General features: G+C 41.0%; 2 protein-coding genes across 2 annotated transcripts in view; both read left to right on the top strand.

The window, feature by feature from the left end:
• LOC308103080 (serine protease FAM111A-like) overlaps positions 1–15,201 on the top strand; it is a gene marked incomplete at its 3' end in the record, with an annotated part of 73,180 nt that overhangs the window by 26,394 nt on the left and 31,585 nt on the right. The window lies entirely within an intron of this gene.
• The window catches only part of LOC308102529 (serine protease FAM111A-like), a 39,386-nt gene continuing 36,630 nt past the window's right edge, over positions 12,446–15,201 (top strand). Inside the window, exon 1 of the mRNA XM_080452277.1 lies at positions 12,446–12,541. The gene's annotated coding sequence lies outside the window, so the exon portion shown is untranslated. The remainder of the gene's footprint in view (positions 12,542–15,201) is intronic.

The following is a 15,201-nucleotide window of genomic DNA, read 5'->3' as shown; positions in this document are numbered from 1 at the left end:
GACCATGCCCACGTTCACCACTGAAATGGGAAAACGCTCATTTAGATTTGGAGGAGCAGTTAACTGGAACTCGCTACCCCTGACCATAAAGAGCACCAGCAGCCATCTCCTTTTTAAGACAAGGGTCAAAGCATGGCTATTAGAAAACGTTGCCGAATAGTAGGGTCACTTATGTTAGCAATGTGATTATATGTATTTATGCTGTAGGTAGTGTGATTGTTTTATTTATTATTGTACTGTTTACCTGTATGTATTTTGTTGCAGTGTTGTTTGTCTCAGACCAAGGACCACAATGAAAACAAGTCGCAAGACTTTTCTGTGTCTGTATCCTTGACGTTTCTATGATGAACATGGTGTAACATGTGTTTTTCTCGTGTATAACGTCTAATAAAGTCAAATCAAATCAAATCACTGCTCGGTATGGGTTAAATAAATGAATATACAAACGTATTCCATGTGATGTGATTGGTGTCATTCATGTGGGCTACTAGCCTACTTGACAAAGATTGTACCGTTATGGAATACATGAAAGACACAGTTAGGCTTGCAAGTAGGTAGGTGTGTGCGTGCGTGTGTGTGCATGTGTGTGCATGTGCGTGTGCGTGTGTGTGTGTGTGTGTGAGAGAGACTTGACAGGCAGCGAGGTGGGTGGGGGAAACTCTTATTGTCTTTCCATCCGTTGTTTGGTCGTATTCTGGGTCTTCATGTTGTAAAATCGGGGCATTTCAAAACATTTAAGGGCGTTTTGAGAACATTGAAGGCCGTGTTATGACGCTAAGACGTAAGGGCAATAAGCTAAAATAAGCCGGTTTGTACACCCCATTGATAAATGAGGGCCGATGTGCCTTCTTTTTGGTAAAGGGCCAATGTCGCAAGTGATTGTGTAGTGTTTGTACTAAGCTGTACTTAAATGAATAAGACTCGACTGTAAGATTGTTCTTTACTGTGCACAGGAGCTACATGATGTCCCACATTCCTTCTTTTATACCTGTGGAAGTCCTACAGGTGAAGAGGTGACAGTATGCTGTGACAGGAGCCAGACCATCATGGACGTACTAATGACATGCCCAAGATTTAAAGTTTTTGCCCAAAACAATGTAGGAAAGGAACTTGTAATTGTGAGAGGTAAACCTGAAAGTCTTAAAGCTATCAGCGCACACTGTCCATGTTGTTTAATTGATCTGAAGGAGCATCTAATTATTAAATTTATAAAACCTAAGGGAACCCCTCAACACCTAAACAGTGTAAGTGTCCTTCCAGGGACAACCCGAAACGACCTAGTCGTTTTTCACGTGGAAAAAGATGGTAGAATTCTGGTGAACACGGCCCTGACAGCAAAACAAGCTAAGCTCCTTAGTGTTTATGCATACAAAAGGGAAACGATAGAGGAAGCTCTGAAACGGGACGGGCGCTTCAAAACTGATAATTTCTCTATACTCAAAGATATAAAAAAACATAACAGAACCATTAACATTTCCAGTCTTGTTGATGACCATCATGGCAAAACATTCAAGGTCGTATTGGATACAAAAAACATTCCACTGGAGAAGCAGTCAAATAGTTCAGTTCCCAGTTCTAGTACCAATACCAGTATGACTAGTCCCAGTACCAGTTCCGCACAGCAGTCAGCAACAAATGTGCCGGTTTATAATGACACGCCAGAGCAAACGGCAAAACAAAAACCACGTCCAATTGCAGATTCTGAGGAAATCCTAGCTGCCCTACGCAGACAGTTTCCAGATTTAGTCAAGCGCATGCAAGACAGAAAAGGAAAATCTAAAACTGAGAAAGAGCTATTCCGTGTGGAATATGGAAAGAGTGACAAAATATGCAAGACAGTGAAAATGCAGAAGCGGTTAATGGACCGGGCTGACTCTGTTTGTCAGGTGAGAGTAGAGGGGATTCCTCTAGGGAGTGGTTTTCTCCTGTTTGATAAGTTCATCCTCACATGTGCCCATGTGATTTATGACAAAGAAAAACAACAATTGAGGCAGCCGCTCACAGTCTCTTTCTGTTTTGAAGATCTACTAGATGTTCAGCCAATTTCAGTGCCAGTGAAACCTGAACCAGTTGTCTTTGAAAAGCTTACTGAAAAGCTTACGGATGATTCAGAATGTTTTCATGATTTTGCTTTGTTGGAGCTTGACTCAGCCCCTACCCAAAGTGGATTGTTAGAATACATTGTAACCTCCCCTCAGAGGGGTGGAATCTGTATTATCGGACACCCAGGTGGAGGAGTGAAAGAAACAGACCCATGCTTTATCATTCCAGTTGATGACCGTGAAAAGGTTGTACTGGATCGTTGTAACGAGGTTCAATTGCAGCTCATTACTGGTCAATACTTTGACTTTTTACACCTAGTTAATCAAAGCCCATGTTTAGCTTATGATACATGCTTTTCCGAAGGGGCATCTGGCTCTCCTGTCTTTGATGAGTCTCATAATGTTGTTGCAATGCACACAGGGGGTTATGTCTATGACACAGAGGAAGGACAGCCCCAGAGAGTATATCCCCAGAGTTTCATTGAGTACGCCCAACCCCTGTCAAGCATTCTTCCCAGAATCATCATCCAGTGGAAAGAAAGAAGTTTGATGTATTGAAGGCGTTCCTCCAGTACACCTCCGTTCACAAGAATGTCTTATGTGACCAAGTGAAGGAGGAAGTGAAGAGAATTGCGAACATGCAGAATCTCACTGAAGTTAAAGAGATTCTTGAAAACTATGAATTGGAGAAAATGGAAACAGATTAACTACTTTAACCTTGATGTCTATTTTTTTTTTTGGGGGGGGGGGGGCTGCTTCCCTGTGTTAATTCTGTATTAATTTATTTGTATGTCATACTATGTTTGTATCTCATGATTTTAATGTTAATAATTTCGTATTAATTAATTATCCATTCAAATTGATATTTCAATGTATTGTATTTAATCAAGTGGAATAAATACATTTTCATGTATAATAATGGTCTCTTATACAGTATGTAGAACCATGGCATAAGAAAAGTCATGCCTTGCTAAATATTAGGGTCCAACTCCCAGATCTAACTCTATTTTGATGTAAGCCAAATAAAGTGAAATATGCGGACAGTATATCTGTGTGTGTGTGTGTGTGTGTGTGTCAGTTGAAAATATTAAGTATAAATTATTGAAAACAGAAAACATTACAACCAGATGCTCACAGGAGATATTGCTTTAAGATAAAGGTTTAATAGCTCTATATTCTGACAGTACACATTGTTATATAGAGTTCACTAACAGGACTCTCTCTCTGTCTCTAGAGCGCTTTAGCTTTATCTCTTGCTGTTTTAGGGAGATGAAAAGGCCTGTTTGTATAGAAATGGGTTTTTAAAAGCGATTTACAGGTGCTTAGTGAGCTAATTAACCTGAGCTCCTCTGGAAGGCTGTTCCACAGTCTGGGGACCTTGATGGTAAAGGCCTGGTGTCCCTTGGTCACCAACCTAGACTTAGGAACAACCAGTAGACCCAGACCAGACCAGACCACCTCATGGTAAATATACACTGCTACATACTAGGGTTTTAGCATATAAATATTGTGGAAGCTGACCAACACCAAGACGCTGAGAGAGTAGGTTTCCCAAGAAAAGTCATTATTAAGGGAAATTAACATAGCATAGGTGGGGTGGGGAAATTAATGCAACCAAACACAAATTGTCCTCCCAAATCCTGGATATTTTCAACAACACAGTCTTTTTAGTAGAACGTCCCATAGGTTGCTGCCCATAGGTTGCTACCCCATGCAGAGGTAGAGTGAGCCTTCACTGCTGAGGCGACCTTCAAATTAGAACCCAGGTGTCATCACTTGGTGATTAGACACAGCAGTCATCATATGGAGCTGATTGAGGAGTGATGCAGGTAGGTACCGCCCCTCAGTCACTCTGCCTGGGACCAAATATGGTCTGCAGTGCTGAACATAGATATAGAAACCTAGATACCTCATTGGCCTCTGCAGTTCATTGGAGCGACTGGTATCTCAATACAAGGCTCTTCCGCAGGGCTGTTTGACTACTGACCAATCACATCGCGTTGACTACTGGCCAATCACAGCGCGTCTAACTGACTAGTTGCTGCGCGAGAGAAAAGACCCACCCCACCTGCCTCTGATTGGCCTACCGAACGCCCCCTGCTGAAGCGGAAGGAAGTGATAGGCTAGCCCTGCGGAACAAGGAAGCGCGCCCGAGATACGAACGCTTCAGAGCCGAAGGAGGCGTCTACCTTTATATGTCTATGGTGCTGAATCTCAGCCAGAGCACACCTCTTACCTCTGACAGGACGCTGGTTAGGGCGGGCCCATAGACGCCTTAACAGACAACGTCACACTGATAAGAACCAGTGTGCGCGTGCAGGCCGGCACCAAATGAACCCCACCGCTCATAAGATGCGATGTTAAAGTGGTCACAGTCTCAAATGTAAAAATGCATCCCATCAAACTTTCAGACGCTGTTTTTCTCCCAGTGTGGAGGAAGAATGCTTAGGATTTTTACTGTGATCTCTCGCTCTTGAAATATATAATCCTTGGTTTCTGTTGTGTGTAAACAATAATAACCATTCAAAACAGTTTTCCCCCAAACCCCGCCTCCAGTGGCCGTCATAAGAACGGAGGGAGCGCTCTATGATCACGGCACCAGAACCTGCTCTTACTTGCGCAGCTGCAGCCCGTCAAGCCTAATTTATGCTCCGCCCCGCGAAGGTGTGGGGCTCAGAGAACGGCTGAGAATAGCAGACCTCCAAGCTCACAGTGGTCGCATCCGTGACGCGGTTGTGAGCTTGTATGTCAGCTGTTCTCAGCGCGCAATACCGTTGCGGGGTGAAGTATATATGTCTCGCTAGGGCGCACCTCACTAGCCAACACACAAGAGGAGGTTGAGTGAACTGAAACCAACGCTCCCCAAAACAACAGTGTTATGCCCCAGTCTAGGGGTGCCTGAGACACAACATGAATATGTTCCCGCCTTCCCCAACTCCCAAGTAGCCACACAAACAAATGGTTGAAGTGCAAAATATAACAATGGTTTATTTATAAAGATATAAAGTAATAACAAAAGATGAACATAAACTTGGGTCATAAGGGTGTAACTCACTGAGGAACTAAAGTAACCAAAAGAACTAACTGAAAAGAAAACTCTTACCTATCAAAAGACCTAATAATACAATATCTTACCTTCCTAACAATAAACAATAAGCAAAAGAAACATCACCTCAGGATCAACTGAAAATAACATAGGTCAAATCATAGAACTCATAAGTAACAGAACATAAGGTGTGGTGGCCAGTTGGAAGCGGAGGAAGACGGGCTTCTGCGCCCTGCGTGCCGCACTGAGATCTGTGCTCCTCTTATATAGGGAGCCTCCACCCTATTAGCCACTTGGAAGGCAGCACTCCTGTGAGCTCCCCACCAATCACTGGCCGGCTTGGATGAGCGCCCCACCAATCGCCTTCCGGGAATGACACACCTGAATTTGCATACATTCCTTTCATCTCCACCATCTCACCTCTGACACACACACCCTTCCACACTAGGACCAACTCATAATAATAACCTCAAATACGACCCCAGTCGTAACAAACAGGTTTGGGGATCTGTTGGGAATTGATTACATGAAACAGTCACCTGTGCGTCCAGTCTCAATGTTTGTAAACACATAATTGGTCTATAGAGACACTCCACAACATGATATCTAGGTGTCAGACCATGAAAAGCCATTCTGTCATCTAGGGCTGTGGACAGTTCAGAAATCTGTTGCTCTGTCAGTGGAGAGGTACATTTCCTCACAATGTTGTATTAACTATTTAAACTCTAATTGTTGTGTTTTGCGTGCATCTAAATTAGACGATAAAATAACAACAGATTTATAAATCTGACAGTGCTTAATGAGTCTTCCAGTTTAGTAGACCTTGTATTGTGAATTTGTACTTCCATGTACTGTTATATCAATCAATCAATCAAAAAGGAGCTCAGAGTTGTAGGTGTTTATAAATACTTACAACTCTTGAGCTCTTCTGTTTTGATGTCACAATGTAATACGTATTGATTTGTGTAAATTGTTTCTTGATCACAAATGTACTGAATGTTATTTAGATATCATGTTGTTTATAGACAGATGGTTCATTGTTTACCTGTTATTCTATAGTTTCTTTGAGGCTCTACATTGTTCTCTCATCACTCTATACCAGGGGGTCTTCAACGTTTTTCAGCCCAAGGACCCCCTAGCTGAAAGAGAGATGAAGCAGGGACCCCCCACTACATACTGTATACATTTGTGTTTTCATAAACCAACATCAAAAACTCTTTGCCAAAATTAGCAGATCTACAAGCTCACAACGCCTCGCAGCGCGAGGTGTTGTGAGCTTGTAGATCTGCTAATTTTGGCTTAAGTTCTCTTCAGAATAGAGATAATAGGGTTCAAGTGGTTAATGTAAAAAAAAGAATATCCAATCACACAAAGATTTGGCCATAGGGGGTCCATAGAGGACATACACATATTAAACAAAACACAAAAAATAATAATTAAACGGCAAAAAAACATGGGGCACGGTCCAAGTCAGTTTACTGTATACTGACAGGGGGGGGGGGGGGGGGCAGGCATACTGGCAGGTGACATTAATAGTGACATGCAGGTCAAAGTCTATTCCATGTTTGGGATTTCATTAATGGGTCTTATCAGTTCAGTGCTTTCATCATGTAGGCCAGGGCTAGGCAACCTGAGGCCAGCATTGGCACAGGGGAGGGTGATCACTGGCACGCTGGCGTAAGTGTGAGAGAGAGGTTTTTTCTTTTACAATTAAATAGTCAAAAAAAGCCAGTTAAATGAAGTCCCCTCACATCTATTGTACAAACACATCCTGCACATAATTCTACATTCATTCATCAAACTCCTAACTCTGACTGGGGAGGCAGTCTGGGAGACAGGTGGGTTATTGAGTCTAATGATCATTACATCCTGATAGATCCTGAAATATTTCCGAAGAAGAAGAACAAATAATAAAGGTCGTCATAGCCTATGGACAATCACAATCAGTTGGATATATCATATTTTGATGTGGTAAACTTAATGTTTATGGCACATTACAATGAAAACATGGCACTTCATATCAAAAAGGTTGCTGACCCCTGATGTAGGCCTTTCACAATTATTACATAATCGCCTACTCGTAATTATTTGAGATAATCACAATTATGTTTAGCATAATCGTCATAATCATTACCATGTTAGCAATGTTCATATATTTTCAAGCATTTTCAAAAATACATGAAAATAGTGCAGCTTTAAAGCACCATTACACCTAAGACAGACCTCTGTGGATAGCTTTAAAGCACCATTACACCTAAGACAGACAGCCTCTGTGGATAGCTTTAAAGCACCATTACACCTAACACAGACAGCCTCTGTGGATAGCTTTAAAGCACCATTACACCTAAGACAGACCTCTGTGGATAGCTTTAAAGCACCATTACACCTAAGACAGACCTCTGTGGATAGTTTTAAATCACCATTACACCTAAGACAGGCCTCTGTGGATAGCTTTAAAGCACCATTACACCTAAGACAGACCTCTGTGGATAGCTTTAAAGCACCATTACACCTAAGACAGACCTCTGTGGATAGCTTTAAAGCACCATTACACCTAAGACAGACAGCCTCTGTGGATAGCTTTAAAGCACCATTACACCTAAGACATACCTCTGTGGATAGCTTTAAAGCACCATTACACCTAAGACAGACAGACCTCTGTGGATAGCTTTAAAGCACCATTACACCTAAGACAGACAGCCTCTGTGGATAGCTTTAAAGCACCATTACACCTAAGACATACAGCCTCTGTGGATAGCTTTAAAGCACCATTACGCCTAAGACAGACAGCCTCTGTGGATAGCTTTAGAAGCACCATTACACCTAAGACAGACCTCTGTGGATAGCTTTAAAGCACCATTACACCTAAGACAGGCAGCCTCTGTGGATAGCTTTAAAGCACCATTACACCTAAGACAGGCAGCCTCTGTGGATAACTTTAAAAGCACCATTACACCTAAGACAGACCTCTGTGGATAGCTTTAAAGCACCATTACACCTAAGACAGACAGCCTCTGTGGATAGCTTTAAAGCACCATTACACCTAAGACATACAGCCTCTGTGGATAGCTTTAAAGCACCATTACGCCTAAGACAGACAGCCTCTGTGGATAGCTTTAAAGCACCATTACACCTAAGACAGACCTCTGTGGATAGCTTTAAAGCACCATTACACCTAAGACAGACAGCCTCTGTGGATAGCTTTAAAGCACCATTACACCTAAGACAGACCTCTGTGGATAGTTTTAAAGCACCATTACGCCTAAGACGGGCAGCCTCTGTGGATAGCTTTAAAGCACCATTACACCTAAGACAGACCTCTGTGGATAGCTTTAAAGCACCATTACACCTAAGACAGGCAGCCTCTGTGGATAGCTTTAAAGCACCATTACACCTAAGACAGCCTCTGTGGATAGCTTTAAAGCACCATTACACCTAAGACAGCCTCTGTGGATAGCTTTAAAGCACCATTACACCTAAGACAGCCTCTGTGGATAGCTTTAAAGCACCATTACACCTAAGACAGCCTCTGTGGATAGCTTTAAAGCACCATTACACCTAAGACAGCCTCTGTGGATAGCTTTAAAGCACCATTACACCTAAGACACGCAGCCTCTGTGGATAGTTTTAAAGCACCATTACACCTAAGACAGCCTCTGTGGATAGCTTTAAAGCACCATTACACCTAAGACAGCCTCTGTGGATAGCTTTAAAGCACCATTACACCTAAGACAGGCAGCCTCTGTGGATAGCTTTAAAGCACCATTACACCTAAGACAGACAGACCTCTGTGGATAGCTTTAAAGCACCATTACACCTAAGACAGACAGCCTCTGTGGATAGCTTTAAAGCACCATTACACCTAAGACAGACCTCTTTGGATAGCTTTAAAGCACCATTACACCTAAGACAGACCTCTGTGGATAGCTTTAAAGCACCATTACACCTAAGACAGGCAGCCTCTGTGGATAGCTTTAAAGCACCATTACACCTAGACAGACCTCTGTGGATAGCTTTAAAGCACCATTACACCTAAGACAGACAGACCTCTGTGGATAGCTTTAAAGCACCGTTACACCTAAGACAGACCTCTGTGGATAGCTTTAAAGCACCATTACACCTAAGACAGACCTCTGTGGATAGCTTTAAAGCACCATTACACCTAAGACAGACCTCTGTGGATGGCTTTAAAGCACCATTACACCTAAGACAGACCTCTGTGGATAGCTTTAAAGCACCATTACACCTACAGTAAGACAGACGACTGTGGATAGCTTTAAAACACAGCTCAAGACCTACTTCTTCGCTCTTGCTTTTAGTTGATTTTTAAATCTCTGTGTTGTTATTTATGTCCTCACTGGTTTGCCTGATTCACTGCCTTTTTGTCTCCGCCAGGCCGAAAGGCATGGCGAGAGAGTATGTTTTCCACCCCGTCCGTCCGTCCGTGTGTGTGTGTGTGTCCGTCCGTCCGTCCGTCCGTCTGTGACCAGCTAATCTCTGCCACCGTTGGCTTGATCACAGCGCCACTGTGCACACACACTCCCTGGATGCCAATTCAGAAACTCTGCCCCACATTTTTCACATGGGCCTGTTATAGCGCCACCAGGAGGCCGATTAGTGCAAAATATATTTTTTGACAGTACTCCTACAGATTTTGTCCAAAAATCACGCAAATCGGTACACTATATCTCTATAGTCATTAAACGAAACGTGTCTTTCAGATTTTTCATATTCCATCCTGATTGGCTAAAAATGTCTTCCAAAGTTTGCAGGAGTGCTCCGTTTTGAACAAAATGCCTCAAATCATGAACACAGCATGCAATTTCCGTGAAATTTTGCAAGCACATTCCCATTAGGCCGAGAAAGAAATACCATTTGAAATTTTTCAAATCAGCCTCATGGTGGCGCTATAACAGGCCGTTTTGTGTTTTTACCTATAACTGCACCGATCTGTGTAAAACTTTGTAATCACACTCCCTAGAGGCCAAGGAAAAACTTTTGCCCTACATTTTTCACATCTGCCTTTTATAGCGCCACCAGGAGGCCGACTTATTTAAAACACATAATTTTATACTACTCCTTCCAATTTTATCCAAATTTCACGCAAATAGGTACACATGATCTCTATAGTCATGTCATCAAGATGGATGTGTTTGATTTTTCATATTCCATCCTGTTTAGCTAAGATTGACATCAAAAGTTTGCATTATTGGCTTGTTTTGAACAAAATTCCGCAAATCATGAACGCACCGTCCCATTGCGGTCAAACTTTGCACGCACATTCACACTATGTTGAGGAAATGCCACCGTTTTAACATTGGCCTGTTATAGCGCCACCAGCAGGTCTAATTTAGCAAAACAAATGTTTTTAACAGAATGCCTCAAATCATGAATGGAGTCAGTGTCCGAATGTCAAGGCCAAAGAACTAATGCCAACCTTTTCACATTGGCCTATTATAGCGCCACCAGGAGGCCACAATAGCCTACCTGAACTGGCGGAGACCTGTGCTCCGAGGAGCACTTTTTCTTGTTTGCTATTATTTTAATGTTGTTTTATGCTTTTGCTTTTTTTTTTTTTTGTATTGTTCAATTATTTGTGCTTTTTCCATAAGGCACTTGTACTTTATTCTTTCTCTGTAAGGCACTTTGAGCTGCATTTCATGTCATGAAAGGTGCTTTACAAATAAAGTTTATTATTATAATTATTAATAATTATTTATAATTATGAAGTCGTTAATCACAATTATTAGTGAAAATGAATCGTCAGGTAAAATGTCATAATCATGACAGCCCTGCCACCATGTTACATGAACAACAGAACCACTTAGCTGTAAAGGTGAATATGTGGGTATTAAAGGTCATAAGGTGAATAGGTCAAGAGATCAAGTTCTATACCTGCTAAACTAGTTGGTGATTGTGAATGTAATGTGGACAACAGTAAGCCTACTGCTAGTATGTTCATTCATTCAACCTTTATTTAAGATTCTCGGAGAGATCATTGAGGGAGACCCTCATTTACAATGATGCAGAGATTACACACATATAAATAACATAAGAGTAACAAGAAAAAAACAATAAAGTTGACACAAACAGTTAAAACAATTGCATGTTGACATAAATCAGTTAAAACAGTTGCATACAGGTAATACACAGTTATTGTATAGATTCCTAAAATGGCCAATAGATACTAGGGTATTCAATTTAAGCTCTTGTTGCAAGAGGTTCGAAGACTCAGGTGCACCAAAGCTGAAAGTAGCCTTTCCCTGTTCTGAATTGGCAAAAGGAACCAGTAGGATTAGCCAATCACTGGAGCAGGTTAGAATGTGATTAGGTTTCAGACGTAGCATGGATGAAATATAAGGTGGTAATTTTCCAACCAGGGCTTTATAAATAAAAAGATGCCAATGACTATTGCGTCTCTCAGTCAGAGAAGACCAGCCCACCTTATCATACAGGGCACAATGATGGGTGTTGTAGCTATCACCAGTAATAAATCTCAGAGCTGAGTGGTAAACTGAGTCCAGAGGCTTGAGTGTGGAGGCGGCTGCATGACGGTAGATTATATCTCCGTAGTCCAGTACCGATAGAAATGTGGCTTCAATAATCCTTTTCCTACAGATCATGGGGAAACTGGTTTTATTCCTATATAGGCAGCCAATCTTTTGACGGAGTTTTACAACAAGGTTATTAATGTGATGTTTGAAATTAAGCTTGTCGTCCAGCCATATACCAAGGTTTTTATATTCTGTGACTTTTTCAATTGATGATCCATTGGTGGTGGTGATAAGGAGATAGGAGTGGTCCATGTGTTTGGATTTGGAGAAGACCATGAATTTTGTTTTATTGTCGTTAAGTGTTAGTTTAAGACTGGTAAAGGAGTGTTGTAGGGAGTTAAAGGAGAGTTGTAATTTTTCAATGGCCAATACAGGGGAGTAAAATGTGTCTTTCTCATAAATGTAGCTGCTGTGTCTTCACCCAGGAGACAGTCATGTTTTATAATATTTGGGTGTTAGTTTGCTCTGTGTGTGTGTGTGTGTGTGTGTGTGTGTGTGTGTGTGTGTGTGTGTGTGTGTGTGTGTGTGTGTGTGTGTGTGTGTGTGCGCGCGCAGGTACCAAGATATCAGTTCAACCCCCCCCCCATGACTCAATAATACAGACGACGCTCTAAACACGTCCTCTTTCTTCACCTCCTCTTCATACAGTAAGTGTCTCTCTCTCATTCTCTCTCTCTCTCATTATTCCTCCATAGGCTGGAACTACGACTTTTGTATATTTTTTAGTCTTCCATGTTCAGAGTAGATTTAATTAAACCTATACTCTATTAACTGTAACCCATAAAATGCACTTTTGCCAAACAGTGACGGCAGTTCCTGCCCGGTGACTGGAAGTTTTATTCTACCTGAAGTGGACCCTGGCCGACTGAAGACAACATCTTTCTTCACCTTCTCTTACAGTAAGTGTATCTCATTATTCCGCCATAGGCTGGTTGCGTGAATTCACATTTAGAAGACTCATGAAAATGTGAATTCACACGACCGCGATGTTTCACCAGGCTAGGTGTGTGGGTGCTCATACTACTCAGTAACCTCTCATGCTGTAATTGTATGTTTGTAGATCTGCTCTAAATTGCCATACATGTTTGTACAAACTAATACTCACTTTAAACTTGATGATGATTAAAAAAAGATGATAAAATATTCTATCTAGTAGCGTACAGTTCAGGCTATGAAGGCTGCATGCCTCCAGGGAAGAGAGAGGGCATTTCACCATTGTGAGTGACATGACACCTGGTTGTAAATGGTTGTAAATGTCGCCTCTACACGCCAATTACAACTTGTTTAATCAGTTATTTTGGAATAATGTGCGTCAGAGACTGAAGTACAGTGCCCAGTCTTACCCCAAAATTCCACCTCAAGTTCCCAGTCGTCTCCTCAAATAGTATCCAGTCCCCTCAAACAGTGCCCATTCTTCAATAATAATAATAATAATGCAAATAATAGTAATGATAATTAAAGGAAAATCCTGGGTTTCCAGGATTCTTCTGGATACCCACCCTTTGGCACCACAGACCGCAACACTGTTTCAAAATGCAGTTTTCATCCCTATTATTACCAGACTACAGTTTTTTTTTTACAATGCATGACTATTGTTTAAATCAAATCATTTAAATGATTTCCTCATTTGGTACTTGCAGGCCTCTTACACTCTGTGTGGGTCTATATATCTGTCAGTGAAGTCTGGCATACCGTCTGATGAACTACTGACTTGCTGAGTCATGGTGTCTCATACAGTGTAAATTGTAGTTTAGTCTCGCCTGAAAGGAAAGGTCTCCTCTATTAGTGTTCATATCATTTTAAATTAAATGTTTAATACATTGTTCAGAATGTGATATTTTCCTCACATGTTTTAACACTATTGTCTCTCTAGGTCGTCTCTAGAAGGAGCCCTGAGACAGCATCTCCATCCTCCATACATCTGAGGAGCTCTCCACTACTTTCTGACCTGCATCTTTCTTTAGGTAAGACACGTTTATTAGTACAGTATAGAACATTTCAACAACAAACTGATTACATTAAACATTAATGCGCAGGGACACTTTGGTAGAGGCGTGGGTTGTGTAGTTACCTCGTCATGGCATAACTAATAAGTGATTTATTAGCACAATGCGTCTCACAGAGCTTTGTCAGGTAGCTATACAAAGGTGTTCCATACATATACATAATAAACTATAGTGTCATTCATAAAACAGTTCCACCCCTCCAGGTGTGGTATAAATCATTCAGTTAATTAAATACATGGAAGGGCAGGCAGAGATGCTGTATACACAAACACCATGACACACACAGATCAAATAAGAACACGTTAAGAGAGAAAATATATACACATTAAAAAAAAAATATATATATATATATATATATATATATATATATATATATATATATATATATAGTAAATGTACCAACAAAGGGTCCCATCGACCCACCACAATGGTATGAAGAAACCCATTTATACAAATTTAGACAAATTAAAACAAATATCATTGTGGGAACGATCAAAGTGGGCCTCAACAGAGGTCATGTAGGATAAACATGGAGCAAGCCAGGTAGGTCAGTCACAATGGGACTGTGAAATATATATATATATATATATATATATATATATATATATATATATATATATATATATATATATATATAGGGCAGTGGGATAATAACACACTTATAACATTTATGTTACTATATCGGTCAATTGAAACGCAATCGAATCGCTGATCAGAAACGGTCAAATATTATATTATGTCATTGTGACATTATAAGGAGAGAGGGCATGGATCAGCAGACACACTTAAATTCAATTCATGGGCATAGAGAAGGTCAGCCTGCCACCTAGTGGTGGTGACATGTAACAAAAGCTATTACAGAGAGAAGCACATTGGATTTTCACTATAAATACAATGGAACCTAATGGCTTCAACGAGAGTTTAGACCTCAGCCCCTTTCTATAATTTTAAATGTTATAAATGTGTTATTATGCCACTGCCCTGTTTATATTTTTTGTACAAATAAGGTTGCACTGCCCTATATGTTTAACAGTCCCATTGTGACTGACATTTAGAAGACTCATGAGAATGTGAATTCACGCGACCGCCATGTTTTACCGGACTAGGTGTGTGGGTGCTCTCATACTACTCAGTAACCTCTCATGCTGTAATTGTATGTTTGTAGATCTGCTCTGAATTGCCACAGTGATATTAAAATGTTTGTACAACCTAATACTCACTTTAAACTTGGTGATGATTAAAAAAAGATCCTTGTCATAGTAGTGTACAGTTCAGGCTATGACGGCTGCATGCCTCCAGGGAAGAGAGAGGGCAAATGGTTGTAAATGGTTGTAAATGTCTCCTACACACAAATTACAACTTGTTAATCAGTTATTTTGGAATAATATGCGTCAGAGACTGAAGTACAGTGAAGTACTTCCCCAAAAATTCCACCTCAAGTACCCAGCCTACACGTCAATTACAACTTGTTAATCAGTTATTTTGGAATAATGTGCGTCAGACACTGAAGTACCGTGCCCAGTCTTCCCCCAAAATTCCACCTCAAGTTCCCA

Source organism: Gymnoscopelus braueri (genome assembly GCF_963280865.1).
Source record: "Gymnoscopelus braueri genome assembly, chromosome: 16".
Lineage (NCBI taxonomy): Eukaryota > Metazoa > Chordata > Actinopteri > Myctophiformes > Myctophidae > Gymnoscopelus > Gymnoscopelus braueri.
Note: the sequence above shows the minus strand (reverse complement) of the source record. Positions and strands in the feature narration are given on the sequence as shown.